The 10,189-nt window shown below is 41.9% G+C and overlaps 1 protein-coding gene across 4 annotated transcripts in view; it reads left to right on the forward strand.

Annotated features, from left to right (window-relative positions):
• Nucleotides 1–1,436: 1,436 nt before the first annotated feature.
• Tmem45b (transmembrane protein 45B) overlaps nt 1,437–10,189 on the forward strand; it is a 37,748-nt gene continuing 28,995 nt past the window's right edge. The window contains exons 1-2 of one of the 4 annotated variants that reach the window (XM_005378548.1): nt 1,437–1,524; nt 4,452–4,590. The gene's annotated coding sequence lies outside the window, so the exon portion shown is untranslated. Of the gene's footprint in view, nt 1,575–1,597; nt 1,691–4,451; nt 4,591–10,189 lie in introns of those variants that run through there. The other 3 variants (XM_013511178.1, XM_005378549.2, XM_005378550.2) reach the window with 3 other exon arrangements.

A 10,189-nucleotide genomic window follows, 5' to 3' on the forward strand; every position in this document is an offset into this window, starting at 1 on the left:
AAAAATTACAAAAAGAAGCATTGCTACCCACACAGTTAAGAGGCTCCATGTTTGTTTCATGATCCTAGCCTGTGACCAAAGTAAAACATTACTAAAGAGCTAGGCCATACAAGGATCTTCCGAGGAACAACAGCCTCTCCCAGGATGACAGGCACCCAGGACTCCACCCTATCATCCATTTCAAAATCCACGAGCTAATGTTAGCAAGCACAGGAAAAGGGTTAGCGGTTAAACAGCTAAGGCACAAGGCATCATGCTAATACTTGCTCACACCCAAGTATTTTGAAACGGGTGACAGGAGGGAGCCCTGGATGCCTGCCACCTGGGAGAGACTGTTGTTGCTCACAAGATCTCTCGTAAGGGCACTCACTTCAGGATTTTAAGTGGTACTCTCCAGCTCCTGGCTCCTGCCTATCGTGTCCCCAAGGTGCATGGTTCCATTATGCTTCTACCCGATAGCACAGTCTCCTGGACTTTATGCCTTCCAGCCTATCCCACTCACTCCATTTTACAGAGGAAAGATCTGCACAGGTTAATGCCCCATGCTCCAAAATGCCTTTCTTTGACTTTAGAGAAAAGAAAAGGCAGTTGATCAGAAGTAGCTGCGCTTAGGACCCATGCCTTTCTTTCTGGTTAGTACATATCTGTTACCTTGCCTTAACAGCCCAAACACAAACATCATTTCCACGAAATCCTCAACAGTGGAATAAATTAAAAGGCATCTTATAGAACTAGACCCGTGTATCTTAACGCTGACTGCCTCCCGCCTTCTGCATAGCTTTTGCTAGGCTCCTCCACCAACTCTCCTCCCCAGATACTTATCAGTAGATCATTGTTTTAATACCCTTGAGGGATGAGGACCAAGCCAACGGTGCAGGAAGCCAAGGTCTTAGCTACAGATAGGACAAAGACAGTAGCGTTAGATACTACAAAGAAAGCCCTGCCTTTCTAGGAAGGAAGGAAGCCCCTGGGGGCAGAGACTTTTGTCTCTGCACCCCTAGGACAGTGTCCATCTCTCAGATTTGCTGTCAAATGAAGACACGGCAGATTTGTTAAGTGAGTCAGTGAACTAATGAATGAGCAAATTATGTGACACTAGAGTTAGCCAACAATCTTTACCCAGAAAAAGTGGCTTCTGTTCCAGGATATGCCACAGTAGCCTCTCTCGGCTACAAGTGATCTTCGTGCTCACGGTAATCGCTTGCCTGGGTATTCAGAGTCCTCCCCAGGTGCTGTGAGTGCTTTGCATAGTGCAAAGTCGCCCTGAGTCCACCTAGATGACCTAGGAACCAGCCTTTGCTAAAGCACTCACCTTAGGGAGTGCCTGAGAACCGGGACGTCTCCGAGAACCAGCCCAGAGCGTGCAGCTGGACCTACTGGCGGGGCGGGAGGTCAGGTCGAAGAGGACGCGGGCGGGGCGGGGCGGCGCGGGGCGGGGCGGGGCGTGGAAGGCGCTTGCACCTGCCCGGCCACCGCTGCGCACTTGGCGCTGGCGCTGGCGGCGGACTCTCCGAGGGCACACAGGTCAGACGCCCACTGCGTCCAGGGGTGCAGACGCGAAAGACGGGGGCGAGGTACTGGGGCTCCAGCTGGGCAAGAGGATTGAGAGTGGGGGGATCCGCCAGGACGAGGCCTCGGACAGAAAGGCGCGCTCAGATTTGGAAGTCTCAGACTGGGAAGACGCGCCGAGGTGGGGAGGGGTCGGGGAGGGAAGCCGGGGACGGGAGCGGGTGGCCCGGGCCCTGGAATGAGGCTCCCTCGGGAGCCTCAGGAGTGAAGCCGCACGCGCGGCGGGCGTCTAGAGGAAGGTGTGAAGCGCTGGCCTCCGGCCCGCCCGCCCGTGGGGGTGGCTCCACGGGGCCCAAGACCCCGAGCGGTTTCCTGCCAGCGTCGCTCTGGGCGCCTGGACCCTCGCCGTCTCTCCTTGTTAGCGCTGATCCGCAAATACAGGCGCCAGAGACTGTCCTTAGAGCCAGGAAGTCTGGTATCTACTAATGCGAGGGGATGGATAAAGTCCCTCGAGCCATTATTTAGCTTCCGCGAATAGCTCGAGAAGCGGAAGCACTGTGCCAGCGCAGGCAAAGTCAGCCATGGGTTGGGGACCCTTGGCTGGGCCCTGGGGGATGATCCTGGAGATACGACCTCCCTCTAAACAGAAGGAAGTTGACGTTTCAGCCAGGGAAACCTGAGCTTTATGAAATGAAAAGCATTTTTTTAAATTGTAGGGCAGTCCCCTCTCCTAGAAGTCACGGAAATGGCCATTTCCTCCACACTGTCGTTTTGCCTGCCACTTACCTCCTCTTCTCCACCGTTTAGGGCTGTTTGGCTCCTGACTGGCAGTCTCCCAACTGAAAGGCTACAGCTTTTACCTCGCAATTATTCACTCGCTTTAAAATAGGAAGTATAGTTTTAAGAAACATGCCCCTGTGCCGGACAACGGTCCCCAACTCGCCGCTGTTCTCTGTATTCAGTAGAATCTGAGTTTTGTAAGCTGCAAGCACTAAGGTGGAAAATCACAGTCCCTGGTAAGGCAGGGACTCAGCCCACTTCAGACAAAGCTCTTCACCACTCGGAATTTCTTGCTTAATAACAACATGATCACTCTTTGTCACCACGGTTTCTGGGAAATATATGGGAGTGATAGTAAGACTTTACTGGATACGGCCCCTTGATTTTACAAGGGGAGAGTGCTGGAGATAAGCAGAAGGTGAGGCATGATATATAGTTGCACTGTATTTGTTCTGGTAATATAAGAGCTAGCCATTCAATTTCCCACTTCCTAAAGAACTTTGATTTCCTCTCATGTCTTCCGTGGAAGGTGGAATTAGTACTATCATTCACTTACCCTGAAACCATGCACTTTTCCCTATACCTGTGGGGTTGTGATAACCAAAGTGAAGCTATTGAATTTCACAGGTGCCATCAGATGTTCCACTTGAGATCTCCCCTGATATGTCCTGGGTTATGGCTCTAGCTTAATCTTAGCAAGTGGCACTTTCAGATAGGATTACTTAAAAGAAAAGAGAAAGACTTCTGTTTCTCTCCCCACACTTCAAAATAACATCAGCCACCATGCTTGTTCAAAGTACAAATATTGCCTATGGGTATAATCAAAAGATTATCTCCTTTTTTCAAATATTTGTTTGTTCAAAATGGGTAAAGGCAGTTCTCCCACATGAAAAGCCACTCCCATAGACAAAGTCCCTGCAATTGGGAAACTTCTTCACTGTAAGAGATGTAAAGTCATGGATATGTCATCAAAAAGCATTTGTAGGTATATTTACCATCTACATTTGTTTCTACGGACAGGACATAAGACATACACTAGATGACTCAAGATACTACCCATGCTGAATAGGAACAACCAGAGATCTCAAGCCCTGCACTCCATACTTCATCTGAACTCAGCTTTTACCAGCCAGCCCACTCCCCTGGAGCTAGAACCTAACAAAAAGAGATCATTGAACGTGTAATTGTTTGCCCTTTTTATAATCTGTTCTCTCCTGTATATATTAAGTAGCCCCAAGATACATTATTGAAAGAGTCAAAAGAACTATCAGCCACCTGTATGTGATGCAAAATTATGCTGAAGATGACAAAGCATGCCATATTAGTCCCCTCACCACAATTTAGATATTACAAGCCATTATCAATATCTTGCTAGTAATCAGGTCATACTAGGGCTTCACAGAGCACAAAATGATTTTTGTACACAGCACTGTAAGAGTAGTATCCCCATGTCATAGCTGAGGAAATTGATACAGAAGAATTTTGTACCTGGTCCAGAGTTTTCTAGTTATTAAATGGCAGAGCCAGGATGTCAGGTAAAACTTCTTCCAGAATACCATAGCTCCCATTAGGGTGTTGTTGTTGTCATTGTTGTTGTCATTGTTTAGTTTTATGATAGAAGACTATGATTTGTTTCTCAAACCATTGTAAATTGGGGGCCTCGGTACTTATAGGTCCTCTCAGTCTAACTATATTCTGTGAGAGAAAACATCTTATTTGTCTGACTTCCTAGATTATTCCTGGCATGGTGCCCATAGGTAACGAAGAAGGTGATGCATACAGCCTCTCCTATAACCCAGAAATAGGCACAGCACCTGGTGGGCCTATTTGGATGCTGGACACATTGGGTGTGTTACTCTGGCCCACTGACTAAGTGACTCAGAAAGCCGCTAGTTGAGATTGGGACCCAGAACTACGGAAGTCTCTACAACAGATCCAGACAGCTGTGCAGGCAGCTTGCCACTACAGCTGTATGATCCAATGTGTTCAGTATTGTTAGAGACATTAAATATTTGTTAAATAATTGTTTGAACACATATGAGATGACATTAGAATTTCATTTTTCTCACATATGAGATGACATTAGAATTTCATTTTTCAGAACAGTTTTCAGAAAACCTTTCTAAAGTGGCTTAAACAAGTAATTACTTTGTCTTTCTCAGATAGCTGGAAGACTGGAGGTGAGAAGTTTCAGGCTGAGAGAGGTGTTTTAGAACCTCACCTGAAACAGGTGGGCTGTCACACCGAGTCTCCAAGGTACCTGTATTTCAGCAGAAGGAAGTGCAGAACACTGAATACCAGGTGAGTCTGTCCTTTTTGCCATTTAAAAGTAGCTTTTCTGGAAGTTTCTTATATCTCATTTCTAGAACTATGTTACATAACAGCTCCACCAACTAGGGAACTGAAAACACCTAGTGTTTTACTGGACATGTTGCGCATGTAACAAGACAGGAATTCTGTGAATAAGGACTAGAGGAGAATGGGTATTGGATGAGAAAATAGTAAGAGTCAGCCATACTGTGGTTTATGAGTCCGAGATTCTGTTTCTAAATGGGTTGAGGGTTTTTTATTGGTTTACCAAAAAAGCAATAGACAATGCACTGAATCTAGGGGAACTTTTTTAAATGTTGGATTCCATGGCCTACTCCAAAAATGCTATTACAGTTGTTCCTCTGTATCTGGGTGTTCTGTATCCACAGATAAAAACCAACTACAGATCAAAAATATTCAACAATGTGAATATACTAAACATGTATGGGCTTTTTTTCCTGGCATTATTCCCTATACAAAATGGTATAATTATTTACATAGCATTTACATTGCATGAGGTTTTAAATAACCTAGAGATGATTTAAATTACACAGGAAGATGTGTGTAGATGATATATAAAAGCTATCTCATCGTATATAAAGGACATGAGCATATGCAGATTTTGGTATTGGAGGTCTGAACTAATTATGCATGCATATGGAGAGAAGACATGTTGCCCCACTGTATTTAGGGCTAGGATGGGTCTATAAATTTGTATTATAGACTGGCTGTCCAGCTCTTTTTTTTTTTTTTGGTTTTTTTTTTCTCTGGTACCGGGAACCAAACTCACGACCTTGCACTTGCCAGGCAGGCGCTTTGCCGCTGAGCTAAATCCCCAGCCCCTGTCCAGCTCATTTGAATGCAGGTGAATGCTGGACAACATTTTGAGAAATACTGAATTTGGAGTAAGTTAGCAAAACTGCCTTTACTTTATTCCAAACAGATTTCTGCCTTACTCCTTCTGAAGCTATTACTTTCTTTATTAACTTTCTATTTAGATCAATATAAATCAGTGTATTATCTTAAAAGTTACCAGTTAGAAGGCTTTTACTGAGTTGCTGCTCCTTGAAATGCTTTTGTTGTGTTTTTTTTTTTTTTCTAATTGTTGTTAGCATTGAAGTTTTTATTGTCTCTGGTTACAAACCACTAAAGTGTATTTTATTAGTTAAGTCATCACAGTTACTGTGTCTTAGATAATTTGGGCAGTATGCATTTTCACCAAATAGTGAAAAGTAGTTACCAAATCATGCAGTGATGTTCATGTGTGATTTTTTTTCATGCTTTCACTATTGTTTTCCCCAAATTGGATCTTTTCAGCATTTCCATAGATGCAACTGGCATGTTTTTAAATCTTTCCATCATGTATTCCTGGTACTGAATTTTGCCTGGGGGAGTGTGCCTGTCCTTTATATGTAGAGATGACCCACAGATGGCATTTCTTCCAAACATCCTTATCTGGGGTATAACAGTGCTTGAAAATTCTCCAGCTACATTATCAAAATACTCATCATAACCATCAAGGAAAGCTTTTTTCAAAGATTTTTCCAAAGACTTCACTATCTTATACTGAAAGACAGCATCAATTCCAAGCCTTTTAAAAAATTTTATTGGTACATTTTAGGTATACATAATGATTACATTCATCATATGGTATTTGTACCTGTACATGATATATCTTGCTTCTTTTTTCCCATCCCCCTCCTCTCCAACCCCTCTTCTCTTCCTTATTTACAGAAGCTTTGTTTTCATTTTTTCCTTCTATTCTATTTTTTTATTCTTGTCCTTTCCTTCCTTTCCCCCTCTTCTCTCCCTTGTTCTCTTCTCATTTGAACATTTTCTTCCCATTTCCCAATATCTGTTATACATTTTGATCCTTATTTACACTTTCAGTTTCTCACACCAGACAAACAATGCAGTATTTAAACATGTATGTTCAATTTATTTCACTTAAGAGTATGGTCTCAAGGGGCATCCATTTAGCTAGAAATGCCTCTTACTTGGTCATGGTGTATAGCCTTCTTGACTTGCTGCATTCTGTTTGCGAGAATCCTCTTATTGAGGATTTTTGCATCTATGTTCATTAGGGAGACTGGCCTGTAGTTTTCTTTTGTGGTTGGATCTTTCTCTGGTTTTGGTATCAAGAATGAATCTTTCTCTGATTTGCATTCAGGAATGAATCTGGGAGTACTGCTTCCCTTTCAATTTCATGAAAGAGTTTCAGAAGTAGTAGCATTAGGTCTTCTCTAAATTTCTTGTAGAATTGAGCAGTGAATCCATCAGGGCCTGGGCTTTTCTTTATGCCAGAGTAATACTTCATTATATTAAAACAATCACACCTTTATCCATTCATTTGTTGATGGGCATTTGGGTTATTTCCAAGATATAGCTGTTACAAATTGTGCTGCTATAAACATGAATGTACATATATTACTGTAGTATGATGCTTTTAATCCTTTAGGGAAGATATCAAGAAGGGGAATAGCTGGGTCAAATGGAACCTCTAGTTTTAGTTTTTTGAGGAATCTCCATACTGATTTCCATAGTGATTGCAGTAGTCTATACTCCCATCAACAGTGCAGAATAGTTCTTTTTTCCCACAACCCTACCAGCATTATTATTTGATTTCTTGATAATAGCCATTCCTTCTGGAATGAGATGGAATCTCAGTGTTTTAATTTTCATCTCTTGAATTACCAGTGATGTTGAACATTTTTTAATACATTTATTTGCTGTTTCTACTTCTTCATCTGAGAAGTGTTTTTTTATTTCAGATGCCCATTTTTTGATTAGGTCTTTAAATTGGGGTGTTTTTTAAGTTCTTTATATGTTCTCAGTAGTAATCCTTTGAGGAAAAGCTGATAAAAAATTTTTTCCTACACTATGGGTTGTGTCTTCACTCTGTTGGTGTTTTCACTTGCTGTGTAAAAGGTTTTTAATATGATGAGATTCCAGTTGTTGATTCTTTGTGGTATTTCCTGTGGAGTTGGAGTTTTGGTCATAAAATCTTTGCCTACACTTATATCTACAAGAGTTCTACATATTCTCTCTTCCAGAGACCTCCATTGGTCACCTTTGCATTCAGGGCATGGCCCAGGGGGCCTCTTAGGGCAGTTCCTCTTGAGGTGGCCTGGCTTTTAACAGCGGTAGCAGATGAATGCAGTCATTGAGTTCTTGTTGGGGCCCCCAGAATCAGACTTAGGGTCTATTTCTCTTAGTGCTGCAGCAAAAGCAGCTGCTTTTTCTCAGTCTCTTTGTTTTCTCTCCTTGGCCTCCTCCTCATCACAGCTATAGAATACTGAGGAGGCAATTCTTACTAACATCTCAAGTGAGCCATCTGGGGTGAAAGCCATTTTTTGTAGCTTTTTCTCTCCAGCCTCCCATTGCATTGGAACCCCACAACCAGTTAGTGTCCTCTCCCCAACTGTCAGCACAGACAGCAGGAATCTTGGTGCAGACCTCTCCAGAGCTCCACGCACTCCTCCACCGCAGCCTGTACTATCAGGGGAAGAATGGCTTCCAGGGGATCTCCCCAGGTATTGCACAAGGTCCTCCTGGTTTACAGCTTCCGAATGGCTCTTGTGACTCCAGTCCATTAGACCTCAGACTCTTCGGACTTACTCTGTATTCTCATATTCTCTGAGTCCTTGTTCAGCAGCAGCTCCTCCGCTGACTCTGGACCTTTCTGGTTCTCAATGGAAGGGACAACCTTGCCCTTGCCAGGCAGGTGCTGTGCCACTGAGCTAAATCCCCAGCCCGAAACTCCTAATCCTTTTATATTGTAAGCAGGCTACCCTCTCCCAGGGAGGGTATAGCACTCATACCATCTCTGTGCCTGCCTCTTGCACAAGATGAGGATGTTTACAAAGTGAGGACCCTGGCTCCCTGCTGAGTTTAGCTTCTAAATTGCTCAAATTGACACAATCTATCAACTATTACACCATCTATATCTAAAAGACATCTCTGAAGAACAGACATCCTCTAGGGAAGCTTCAATAGCAATAAAATTATCTACCATACAAAATTGGCAAGCAGCAACCAAAGAAACAAAATAAGAGAAAAATTAGAAAACAGAAAATGACAAGACACAGAAGCAGAGTACAACTTCCAACTCCTAGCCCACCCAGGACAAGCCCAGAGAACAATGAGACAGAGGAAACCAGAAGTCAAGCACTGGAACTTTCTGAAATGATTGTAGGAAAAATGAAAAAACAAATGGAAATGCTATAGAAAAAATGATCTCTCAGATACAAAAAGAAATGATGATCAAAATGAAAGATATTAGAATAGACACAGATAAAAAAAAAAAAGAAGACCTTAAGAAAATGCTGGAAACTGTAAATGCCTAACACAGAAAAGAAATGGAATCCATGAAATAGATCCAAATAGAAATCCAAGAGATTAAAGCCTCCATTGAAAGTATACATAACAGAATAAATGAAGGTGAGGCTAGAATATCAGATCTAGAAGACAGGATTGCAGCTAACAAACATAAAAATAAAGATATCTTAAAAATAGCAAGAGAGCATGAAAAGTCAGTTCAACAGCTGCAAGCTGAAGCAAAGAAGAACAACATAAAATTGATTGGGGTCAATGAGAAAGCTTGAGACAGCAGAAATGCCATTTAAAAAAACTCTTCACAGAAATAATGGCAGAAAACTTTCCAAACGTGGATAAAAATTTTGACATACAAATAAATGAAGGATATAGAACTCTAAACAGCCAAGACCAAAATAAATCTTCACCAAGGCATATAATAATCAAGATTCCAGAAATTCCACATAAAAACAGATTAATAAAAGCAGTTAGAGAAAAGAAACAAATCACCTATAAAGGAAAGCCCATCAGAATCACAGCACACTTCTCAGCATGAACTCTCAAACTAAGAAGAGCTTGGAATGAGGTATTTTGAGCCCAAAAGCAAACAACCTCCAACCTAGATTGATAGACTGCCCAAAACTATCTTTCAAAATTGATAGAGAAATAAGATACTTCCATGACAAAGAACACCTGAGGAAATTCATGACAATCAAGCAACCTCTTCAGAATGTTCTGAAAGAGGTATTACAAAGAGAAAATGAAAACCACAGTCACAAGAACACCAAGAAAAAGAAACCACTGGGTAGGGCAAGCAATTAAACAGGGGGGAAAGACAAGGAACCAACAACAAGAAAACAATATGAGAAAGATAGGACAATATATATCTGTTATAGCTATCAATGTTAATGGCCTCAATTCACCAATGAAAAACATAGACTGGCAGAATGGATCAAGAAGCAAGATCCAACAATATGCTGCATTCAAAAACATAATCAATTCAAAAAGAAATTTAGAGACTAAAGTCAAAGAATGGAAAATGATACTCCATGCCACAAGAACCCAGAAAAAAGCAGGGGTAGCTATTCTATTTGCAGACAATGTGAACTTCAAGCCAAGACTGATCAAAAGAGACAAAGAAGGTCACTACATTCTTTTTAAGAGAATACTCAAGAACAAGAGCTAACAATCATAAATATACATGTACCAAACACCAGTGCACCCATCTACATAAAACAAATATTAATATACATGAAAAATCAAATAAGCACTAACA

This window comes from Chinchilla lanigera, unplaced genomic scaffold (assembly GCF_000276665.1).
Source record: "Chinchilla lanigera isolate Chin_1 unplaced genomic scaffold, ChiLan1.0 scaffold00011, whole genome shotgun sequence".
Lineage (NCBI taxonomy): Eukaryota > Metazoa > Chordata > Mammalia > Rodentia > Chinchillidae > Chinchilla > Chinchilla lanigera.